Below are 12,579 nucleotides of genomic sequence, written 5' to 3' on the forward strand. Positions count from 1 at the left end.
CACATTGATGTGTGTGTGTCGGCTCAATATGATTCTAAGCAAAATGCTTATGATAAAATGGTAAAGAAAAAAAATGGGTAAGAAACCTACACATATCAAGATTGGTGCAGAGGGAGTGATCAAGATGACAGAGTAGTAGGACATGAAGCTCACCTCCTCCCACGAATACATCAAAAATACATCTACACGTGGATCAATTCTTACAGAATATCTACTGAACGCTGGCAGGAGATCTCAGACCTCTAAAAGGGCAAGAAAATCTCCACATAACTCAGTAGGACAAAAGAAAAAAAAAAAAGAGAGTGAGAATGGAATCAGGACAGGACCTGCACCGCTGGGAGGGAGCTGTGAAAGAGGAAAGGTTCCTGCACCGTGGAAGTTCCCTCACCAGCGGAGAGATCAGCCAGGACAGGGGAGAGCTAAGGAGCCTTGGAGGAGAATGCAGCAACTGGTTTGCAGCAGCCAGAATGGAGAGAAACCTGCACAGACGGTCAGTGTCACTGCTCTGTACTCCCCAGCCTGAGATACGCGTCTGCCAGTGCCGGTACGATCTAGGTGTGGAAGCTTGGGCTGTGGAGATCGGACCCATGGAGAAGACTGGGGTGGGCTGTGCAGAAATAGACTCATGGAGAAGACTGGGGTGGGCTGTGCAGAAATAGCCTGAAGGGGCTGAAGCCTGATGCAATGGCATCTGAGGGTGTACACGGAGGAAGCCTGGGCCACCTTAGAGGCCAGGTGCCACTGTGTAGGCGACACACAACGGGACGGGTGGGACCTGCCATTACAGCTTTTTTCCCTGCATAAGCTCTCAGGAGGCAGGACATCACCTAGACGAGCTCCAGGAGCCGTCATGAGCCACCTCTGCTCCCATCGTGTGCTCTGGAGGCGTGCATGAGCCACCACCGCCAGCAAGAACCCCACGACCGCGCACCAGCCACCGCATATGCATACGCCCTATCAAGCCAGCACACACTGAGGAAAGAGGCAACAGGCATCCATACTAAAAACGGCCCTTGCACCAAAAATACTAAACCCACACAAGCTACATAGGGACACTGCAACATACAAATATCCCTCCACACCACAGGAGATAAAAGTGTTTCTCCTAAACTCACAGAATAAGAGAAATATAAGTAAAATGAAGAAGCAGAGGAACCACTCCCAATTAAAAGCCCAAGAGAATTCCCCTGAAAGAAACAAACTATGAAACACACCTCTTTGGTCTAATAGACACCAATATCTCAAAGGAGATAATGAAAATACTGAAGGAATTAAGAAAGACTATTGACAGAAATGCAGACTATTGTAAAAAGGGGCTAGAAACTATAAAGAGCAACCAAGAAAAATTAGAAAACTCATTTGCCAAGACAAAAACTGAACTAAAGGCAATGAGTAGCAGAGTAAATACTGCAGAAGAATGAATAAGTGACCTGGAAGATAGAATAATGGAAATCACCCAATCAGGAGAGCAGACAGAAAACCGAATGAAAAAAAATGAAAGCAATATAAGAGACCTGTGGGATAACATAAAGCATGCCAATCTACACCTAATAGGGATTCCAGAAGGGGAAGAAAGAGAAAATGGGATCAAAAATGTGTTTGAAGAAATGATGGCTGAAAACTTCCCAAACTTAAAGAAGGAAACAGATATCCAGGTACAGGAAGCACAATGGGTCCCAAACAGGGTAAACCCACACAGACCTACACCAAGACCTATTATAATAAAAATGGCAGAAGTTAAAGAGAGGATTCTAAAGGCAATAGGAGAAAAACAAAGAGTTAATCACAAAGGAACTCCCATAAGGCTATCAGCTGATTTCTCTACAGAAACATTGCAGGCCAGAAGGGAGGGGCAAGATATATTCGAAGTCCTGAAAGGGAAAAATCTGCAACCTAGGATGCTCTATCCAGCAAGATTATCATTTAGAATAGAAGGAGAGATAAAGAATTTCTCAGACGAGCAAAAACTAAAAAAATACAGCAATGCTAAATGCTAAGGGAAGTATTGAAAGGTCTTCTCTAAATACAAAAGAAGTCAAAGTATATAAGAAAGAGAAAATCACAGTTGGAAAGCAAATCACCTAAATAAGCCAGTACCCAGATTTTTTAAAAATTTAAAAATTTCTGTGAAAGTGATGACAACCACCATGAACAGCAAAAGGATGAACGTGAAGATGTAAAAGAGGACATCAAAATCATAAAATGTGGGGTAGGAGAGTAAGAAAAATAGATTTTTTTTCATTTCCTCCAATGTGTTTGAGCCTATATGACTACCAGTCTAAGGCAAGCAGATATAGGATGAGATTAACATACTTGAAAAACAGGGTACCACAAATCAGAAACATACAATAGAATCACAAAAAACAAAAAGAGAATACAAATATAATACGAAAGAAAATCATCAAACCAGAAAAGGAAAAAGAAAAATAAAGGGACAAAAAAGAAATATAAAATCAATGGGAAAACAAGGTTAAAATGGCAATAAATACATATCTCTCAATAATTACCTTAAACATCAATGGACTAAATGCTCCAATCAAAAGACACAGAGTGGCAGATTGTAGGCTCTTGTTTTCTAATCCAATATACTGCCTAGAAGACACCCACTTTACAGCACAGGACACACATAGATTGAAAGTGAGGGGATGGAAAAAGATACTTCATGGAAATGAAAAGAAACCAGGGGTCGCAATACTCATATCAGACAAAATAGATTTTAAAACAAAGGCCAGACTGCCTTGCCTTCTACTAAGGTGCCTGCGTCTTTTCTCCACTGGCGTTCTCTCCCACTGTCTTACATCAAAGCTAGAATTCTCTGACCCCTGCAAAGGACTTGAAGAGATATCTGTCCACCTTCTGTAAGACAACTCGAAGTTCTTCTTGAGCTGGGGGGATTACCTGCGCCGCACAGCATGTGGGATCTTAGTTCCCCAAACAGGGATAGAACCTGCATTCCCTGCACTGGAAGGGTGGAGTCTTAACCACCGGACCATCAGCACTGCTAGAATACTCAGAACACATCCTACCAGGAAGCAGGAAGTACCGGAAATCCAACAGAAGGGCTGGTTTCTCTAAGATTGCAGCCTCCCTCCTTTCTTCAAGTGTCTCCATATTTACCATGCATATGTTTCCTCCTGGAGCACTTCCCATCATGGTCATTCTTTAATCTTCATTATGATGTGGAGTTGCAGTGAGGCTAGGAGTGAGGACACCTACTTCTGTGGCTGATACACCAGAAATACATCTACACGTGGAACAACTCCTACAGAACACCTACCGAAGGCTGGCAGAAGACCTCAGACCTCCCGAAAGGCAAGAAACTCCCCACGTACCTGAGTAGGGCAAAAGAAAAAAAGAAAAAATCAGAGACAAAAGAATAGGGACGGCACCTGCACCAGTGGGAGGGAGCTGTGAAGGAGGAAAAGTTTCCACACACTAGGAAGCCCCTTCGCGGGCGGAGACTGTGGAAGGCGGAGGGGGGAGCTTCGAAGCCGCGAAGGAGTGCACAGCAACGGGTGCGGAGGGCAAAGCTGGGAGATTCCCACACAGAGGATCGCTGCTGACCGGCACTCACCAGCCCGAGAGGCTTGTCTGCTCACCCGCCGGGGCGGGCGGGGCTGCGAGCTGAGGCTCTGAGGCTCGGGTTTCTGTTTCGGACGGAGCGCAGGGGGAGGACTGGGGTTGGCGGCTTGAACATAGCCTAAAGGGGTTAGTGCACCACAGCTAGCCGGGAGGGAGTCCGGGGAAAAGTCTGCACCTGCCGAAGAGGCAGAAGACTTTTCCTTCCCTCTTTGTTTCCTGGGGCGTGAGGAGAGGGGTTTAAGAACGCTGCTTAAAGGAAATCCAGAGACGGGCGCAAACCGCGGCTGAACGCGCGGACCCCAGAGACGGGCACGAGCCGCGGCTGAAAGCGCGGAATCCAGAGACGGGCGCGAGCCGCGGCTAAAAGCGCGGACCCCAGAGGCGGGCGGGAGACGTTAAGGCTGCTGCTGCCGCCACCAAGGGGCCTGTGTGCGAGCACAGGTCACTCTCCACACCCCTCTTCCGCGGAGCCTGTGCAGCCCGCCACTGCCAGGTTCCCGGGATCCAGGGACAACTTCCCCGGGAGAACGCACGGCGGCCCTCAGGCTGGTGCAAAGTCACGCCGGACTTTGCAGCCGCAGGCCCGCCCCGCACTCCGTGCCCCTCCCTCCCCGCCGGCCTGAGTGCGCCAGAGCCCCCGAATCAGCGGCTTCTTTAACCCCGTCCTGTCTGAGCAAAAAACAGACTCCCTCCAGCGACCTACACGCAGAGGCAGGGCCAAATCCAAAGCTGAGCCCCGGTGAGCTGTGAGAACAAAGAAGAGAAAGGGAAATCTCTCCCAGCAGCCTCAGAAGCAGCGGATTAAAGCTCCACAATCAACTTGATGTACCCTGCATCTGTGGAATACCTGAATAGACAACCAATCATCCCAAATTAAGGAAGTGGACTTTAGGAGCAAGATCTATGATTTTTTCCCTTTTCCTCTTTTTGTGAATGTGTATGTGTATGCTTCTGTGTGAGATCTTGTCTGTATAGTCTTGCTTCCACCATTTGTCCTAGGGTTCTATCCGTCCTTTTTTTTTTAAATTTTTTTTCTTAATAATTAATTTTAATAACGTTATTATACTTTACCTTCGTTCTTTCTTTCTTTCTTTCTTTCTTTCTTTCCTTCCTTCCTTCCTTCCCTCCTTTAGACAATGAATCATCCCAAATTGAGGAGGTGGTCTCTGACAACAAGATTTATGATTTTTCCCCATTTACCTCTTTTACTGAGGGTGTATGTGTATGCTTCTGTGTAAGATTTTGTCAGTATAGCTTTGCTTCCAACATTTGTCCTAAGGTTCTATCCGTCCCTTTTTTTTTTTTCCTAAATAAGAATTTTTTAATTCAATAACTTTATTATACTTTATTTTATTTTTACTGTATCTTCTTTCTTTCTGTCTTTTTTCCTTCTTTCCCTCCTTCCTTCCTTCCTCCCTCCCTCCCTCCCTCCTTTCTTTCCTTCTTGCCTTCTTTCTTTTGCTTCTTTCTTTCTTCCTGCCTTCCTACCCTCCTTTCCTTCTTTCTTTCCTCATACTTCTACTAATTCCCTCTACTTTTTCTCCCTTTTATCCTGAGCAGTGTGGATGAAAAGCTCTTGGTGCTCCAGTCAGGAGGCAGGGCTCTGCCTCTGAGGTAGGAGAGCCAACTTCAGGACACTGGTCAACAAGAGACCTCCCAGCTCCACATAATATCAAACGGCGAAAATCTCCCAGAGACCTCCATCTTAACACCAGCACCCAGCGTCACTCAACGACCAGCAAGCCACAGTGCTGGACAACCTATGCCAAACAACTAGCAAAACAGGAACACAACCCCACCCATTAGCAGAGAGGTTGCCTAAAATCATAATAAGGCCACAGACACCCCAAAACACACCACCAGATGTGAACCTGACCACTAGAGAGACAAGATCCAGCCTCATCCACCACAACACAGGCACTAGTCCCCTCCACCAGGAAGCCTACACAACCCACTGAACCAACCTTAGCCACTGGAGACAGACATCAAAAACAGGAGGAACTACGAACCTGCAGCCTGCACCCCAAACACAGTAAGGTAAGCAAAATGAGAAGACAGAAAAACACACAGCAGATAAAGGAGCAAGATAAAAATGCACCAGACCTAACAAATGAAGAGGAAATAGGCAGTCTACCTGAAAAAGAATTCAGAATAATGATAGTAAGGTTGATCCGAAATCTTGGAGGTAGAATACAATAGAATGGACAAAATGCAAGAATCAGTTAACAAGGACCTAGAAGAACTAAAGATGAAACAAGCAACAATGAACAACACAATAAATGAAATTAAAAGTACTCTAGATGGGATCAATAGCAGAATAACTGAGGCAGAAGAACGGATAAGTGACCTGGAAGATAAAATAGTGGAAATAACTACTGCAGAGCAGAATAAAGAAAAAAGAATGAAAAGAACTGAGGACAGTCTCAGAGACCTCTGGGACAACATTAAACGCACCAACATTCGAATTATAGGGGTTCCAGAAGAAGAAGAGAAAAAGAAAGGGACTGAGAAAATATTTGAAGAGATTATAGTTGAAAACTTCCCTAATATGGGAAAGGAAATAGTTAATCAAGTCCAGGAAGCACAGAGAGTCCCATACAGGATAAATACAAGGAGAAATACGCCAAGACACATATTAATCAAACTGTCAAAAATTAAATACAAAGAAAGCATATTAAAAGCAGCAAGGGAAAAACAACAAATAACACATAAGGGAATCCCCATAAGGTTAACAGCTGATCTCTCAGCAGAAACCCTACAAGCCAGAAGGGAGTGGCAGGACATACTGAAAGTGATGAAGGAGAAAAACCTGCAGCCAAGACGACTCTACCCAGCAAGGATCTCATTCAGATTTGATGGAGAAATTAAAACCTTTACAGACAAGCAAAAGCTGAGAGAGTTCAGCACCACCAAACCAGCTTTACAACAAATGCTAAAGGATCTTCTCTAGGCAAGAAACACAAGAGAAGGAAAAGACCTATAATAACGAACCCAAAACAATTTAGAAAATGGGAATAGGAACATACATATCGATAATTACCTTAAATGTAAATGGACTAAATGCTCCCACCAAAAGACACATTAGCTGAATGGATACAAAAACAAGACCTTTATATATGCTGTCTACAAGAGACCCACTTCAGACCTAGAGACACATACAGACTGAAAGTAAGGGGTTGGAAAAAGATATTCCATGCAAATGGAAACCAAAAGAAAGCTGGAGTAGCAATTCTCATATCAGACAAAATAGACTTTAAAATAAGAACTATTAAAAGAGACAAAGAAGGACACTGCATAATGATCAAGGGATCGATCCAAGAAGAAGATATAACAATTGTAAATATTTATGCACCCAACATAGGAGCACCTCAATACATAAGGCAAATACTAACAGCCATAAAAGGGGAAATCGACAGTAACACATTCATAGTAGGGGACTTAAACACCCCACTTTCACCCACGGACAGATCATCCAAAATGAAAATAAATAAGGAAACACAAGCTTTAAATGATACATTAAACAAGATGGACTTAATTGATATTTATAGGACACTCCATCCAAAAACAACAGAATACACATTTTTCTCAAGTGCTCATGGAACATTCTTCAGGATAGATCATATCTTAGGTCACAAATCAAGCCTTGGTAAATTTAAGAAAATTGAAATTGTATCAAGTATCTTTTCTGACCACAACGCCATGAGACTAGATATCAATTACAGGAAAAGATCTTTAAAAAATACAAACACATGGAGGCTAAACAATACACTACTTAATAATGAAGTGATCACTGAAGAAATCAAAGAGGAAACCAAAAAATACCTAGAAACAAATGACAATGGAGACACAACGACCCAAAACCTGTGGGATGCAGCAAAAGCAGTTCTAAGGGGGAAGTTTATAGCAATACAAGCCCACCTTAAGAAGCAGGAAACATCTCAAATAAACAACATAACCTTGCACCTCAAGCAATTAGAGAAAGAAGAACAAAAAAACCCAAAGCTAGCAGAAGGAAAGAAATCATAAAAATCAGATCAGAAATAAATGAAAAAGAAATGAAGGAAACAATAGCAAAGATCAATAAAACTAAAAGCTGGTTCTTTGAGAGGATAAACAAAATAGATAAACCACTAGCCAGACTCATCAAGAAAAAAAGGGAGAAGACTCAAATCAATAGAATTAGAAATGAAAAAGGAGAGGTAACAACTGACACTGCAGAAATAAAAGAGATCATGAGAGATTACTACAAGCAACTCTACGCCAATAAAATGGACAACGTGGAAGAAATGGACAAATTCTTAGAAATGCACAACCTGCCAAGACTGAATCAGGAAGAAATAGAAAATATGAAGAGCCCAATCACAAGCACTGAAATTGAAACTGTGATTAAAAATCTTCCAACAAAGAAAAGCCAAGGACCAGATGGCTTCACAGGCAAATTCTATCAAACATTTAGAGAAGAGCTAACACCTATCCTTCTCAAACTCTTCCAAAATATAGCAGAGGGAGGAACACTCCCAAACTCCTTCTACAAGACCACCATCACCTTGATACCAAAACCAGACAAGGATGTCACAAAGAAAGAAAACTACAGGCCAATATCACTGATGAACATAGATGCAAAAATCCTCAACAAAATACTAGCAAACAGAATCCAACAGCACATTAAAAGGATCATACACCATGATCAAGTGGGGTTTATTCCAGGAATGCAAGGATTCTTCAATATACGCAAATCTATCAATGTGATAAACCATATTAACAAATTGAAGGAGAAAAACCATATGATCATCTCAATTGATGCAGAGAAAGCTTTTGACAAAATTCAACACCCATTTATGATAAAAACCCTGCAGAAAGTAGGCATAGAGGGAACTTTCCTCAACATATAAAGCCATATATGACAAGCCCACAGCAAACATCATCCTCAATGGTGAAAAACTGAAAGCATTTCCACTAAGATCAGGAAGAAGACAAGGTTACCCACTCTCACCACTCTTATTCAACATAGTTTTGGAAGTTTTAGCCACAGCAATCAGAGAAGAAAAGGAAATAAAAGGAATCCAAATCGGAAAAGAAGAAGTAAAGCTGTCACTGTTTGCAGATGACATGATCCTATACATAGAGAACCCTAAAGATGCTACCAGAAAACTACTAGAGCTAATCAATGAATTTGCTAAAGTGGCAGGATACAAAATTAATGCACAGAAATCTCTGGCATTCCTATATACTAATGATGAAAAATCTGAAAGTGAAATCAAGAAAACAATCCCATTTACCACTGCAACAAAAAGAATAAAATATCTAGGAATAAACCTACCTAAGGAGACAAAAGACCTGTATGCATAAAATTATAAGACACTGATGAAAGAAATTAAAGATGATACAAATAGATGGAGAGATATACCATGTTCTTGGATTGGAAGAATCAACATTGTGAAAATGACTCTACTACCCAAAGCAATCTATAGATTCAATGCAATCCCTATCAAACTACCACTGGCATTTTTCACAGAACTAGAACAAAACATTTTGCAATTTGTATGGAAACACAAAAGACCCCGAATAGCCAAAGCAATCTTGAGAACGAAAGAAGGAACTGGAGGAATCAGGCTCCCTGACTTCAGACTATACTACAAAGCTACAGTTATCAAGACGGTATGGTACTGGCACAAAAACAGAAAGATAGATCAATGGAACAGGATAGAAAGCCCAGAGATAAACCCATGCACATATGGACACCTTATCTTTGATAAGGTGGCAGTAATGTACAGTGGAGAAAGGACAGCCTCTTCAATAAGTGGTGCTGGGAAAACTGGACAGGTACATGTAAAAGTATGAGATTAGATCACTCCCTAACACCATATACAAAAATAAGCTCAAAATGGATTAAAGACCTAAATGTAAGGCCAGAAACTATCAAACTCTTAGAGGAAAACATAGGCAGAACACTCTATGACATAAAGCACAGCAAGATCCTTTCTGACCCACCTCCTAGAGTAATGGAAATAAAAACAAAAATAAACAAATGGGACCTAATGAAACTTCAAAGCTTTTGCACAGCAAAGGAAACCATAAACAAGACCAAAAGACAACCCACAGAATGGGAGAAAATATTTGCAAATGAAGCAACCGACAAAGGATTAATCTCCAAAATTTACAAGCAGCTCATGCAGCTCAATAACAAGAAAACAAACAACCCAATCCAAAAATGGGCAGAAGACCTAAATAGACATTTCTCCAAAGAAGATATACAGACTGCCAACAAACACATGAAAGAATGCTCAACATCATTAATCATTAGAGAAATGCAAATCAAAACTACAATGAGATATCATCTCACACCAGTCAGAATGGCCATCATCAAAAAATCTAGAAATAATAGATGCTGGAGAGGGTGTGGAGAAAGGGAACACTCTTGCACTGCTGGTGGGAATGTGAATTGGTTCAGCCACTATGGAGAACAGTATGGAGGTTCCTTAAAAAACTACAAATAGAACTACCATATGACCCAGCAATCCCACTACTGGGCATATACCCTGAGAAAACCAAAATTCAAAAAGAGTCATGTACCAAAATGTTCATTGCAGCTCTATTTACAATAGCCCAGAGATGGAAACAACCTAAGTGCCCATCATCAGATGAATGGATAAAGAAGATGTGGCACATATATAAAATGGAATATTACTCAGCCATAAAAAGAAACGAAATTGAGCTATTTGTAATGAGGTGGATAGACCTAGAGTCTGTCATACAGAGTGAAGTAAGTCAGAAGGAAAAAGACAGATACCGTATGCTAACACATATATATGGAATTTAAGAAAAAGAATGTCATGAAGAACCTAGGGGTAAAGCAGGAATAAAGACGCAGACCTCCTAGAGAACAGACTTGAGGTTATGGGGAGGGGGAAGGGTGAGCTGTGACAGGGCGAGAGAGAGTCATGGGCATATACACACTAACAAACATAGTAAGGTAGATAGCTAGTGGGAAGCAGCCGCATGGCACAGGGATATTGGCTCGGTGCTTTGTGACAGCCTGGAGGGGTGGGATAGGGAGGGTGGGAGGGAGGGAGACGCAAGAGGGAAGACATATGGGAACATATGTTTATGTATGACTGATTCACTTTGTTATAAAGCAGAAACTAACACACCATTGTAAAGCAATTATACCCCACTAAAGATGTTAAAAAAAAAAAAGGCCATAAAGAAAGATAAAGAACAACACTATATAATGATAAAAGGATCCATCGAGAAGTGAATTTTACACTTGTCAACATATATCACCTAATATAGGAGCACCCAAATACATTAAATAAATACAGACATAAAGGGAGAAATTGACAGGAATAAAATAATAGTAGGAGACTTTAACACCCCACTCACATCAATGGACAGATCTTCTAAACAAAATATCAATAAGTCAACAGAGGTCCTAAATAATACAATAGGACAGTTAGACTTAATTGATATGTTCAGGACATTACATGCAAAAAAACCCGGCATACACATTCTCTTCAAGTGCACATGGAACATTCTCTAGGACTGACCACATATTAGGGCATAAAACAAGCCTCAACAAATTTAAAGGATAGAAGTGACCTCAAGCATCTTTTCTGACCACAACGGCATGAAACGAGAAATCAACCACTAAAACAGAAACAAGAAAAAAATGATTACACAGAGACTAAACAATATGCTACTAAGAAGAAACCAATGGGTAACAATTAAATAAAAGACGAAATTTAAAAATAATTTGAGACAAATGACAATGAAAACACAACCATACAAAATCTACAGGATGCAGCAAAAGCAGTTCTTAGATGAGAGTTCATAGCAATACAGGTCTTCCTCAAAAAATGAGAAAATCTCAAATAAACAAACTAAGCTACCACTTAAAAGAATTAGAGGGGGCTTCCCTGGTGGCGCAGTGGTTGAGAGTCCTCCTGCTGATGCAGGGGACACGGGTTCGTGCCCCGGTCTGAGAAGATCCCACATGCTCTGGAGCGGCTGGGCCCATGAGCCATGGCTGCTGAACCTGCGCGTCCGGAGCCTGCACTCTGCAATGGAAGAGGCCACAACAGTGAGAGGCCCACATACCGCCGAAAAAAAAAAAGAATTAGAAAAAGAACAAACAAAACCTAAAGTCAGCGGGAGGAAGGAAATAATAAATATCAGAGAGGAAATAAATAGAGATTTAAAAACAATTGAAAAAAATCAATAAAACCAAGAGCTGGTTCTTTGAAAGGGTAAACAAAATCGACAAACCTCTGGCCAGGCTTACCAAGAAGAAGAGAGAGAAGACCCAAATAAACAAAATAAGAAATGAAAAAGGAGACATAACAACTGACACCGTACAAATACAAAAACCATAAGAGAATACTATGAACAATTATATGCCAATAAATTCAACAACCTACAAGAAATGGACAACTTTCTAGAAATATACAGGCCACCAAAACTGACTCAAAAAGAAATAGATAATTTGAACAGACCAATCACTAGAGATGACATAGAATCTGTAGTTTAAAAACTTCCTCACAGGGCTTCCCTGGTGGTGCAGTGGTTAAGGATCCACCTGCCAATGCAGGGGATGTGGGTTCGATCCCTGATCCGGGAAGATCCCACATGCTGCAGAGCAACTAAGACCATGTGCCACAACTGCTAAGCCTGCGCTCTAGAGCCTGTGAGCTACAACTACTGAGGCCATGTGCCACAACTACTGAAGCCTGTGTGTCTAGAACCTCAGCTCCGCAATGAAGAGTAGCCCCTGCTCACCACAACTAGAGAAAGCCCGTGCACAGCAACAAAGACCCAGTGCAGCCAAAAATAAAATAAATAAAATAAATAAATTTATTAAAGAAAAACTCCTCCACAAGCAAAAGTCCAGAACCAGATGGCTTCATAGGCAAATTCTACCCAACATACAAAGAAGAACTTATACTGATCCTTCTCAAACTCTTCCAAAAACCTGAAGAGAAGGGAACACTCCCAAAGCCA

The sequence above is a fragment of the Stenella coeruleoalba genome (assembly GCF_951394435.1).
Source record: "Stenella coeruleoalba genome assembly, chromosome: Y".
Taxonomy (NCBI): Eukaryota; Metazoa; Chordata; class Mammalia; order Artiodactyla; family Delphinidae; genus Stenella; species Stenella coeruleoalba.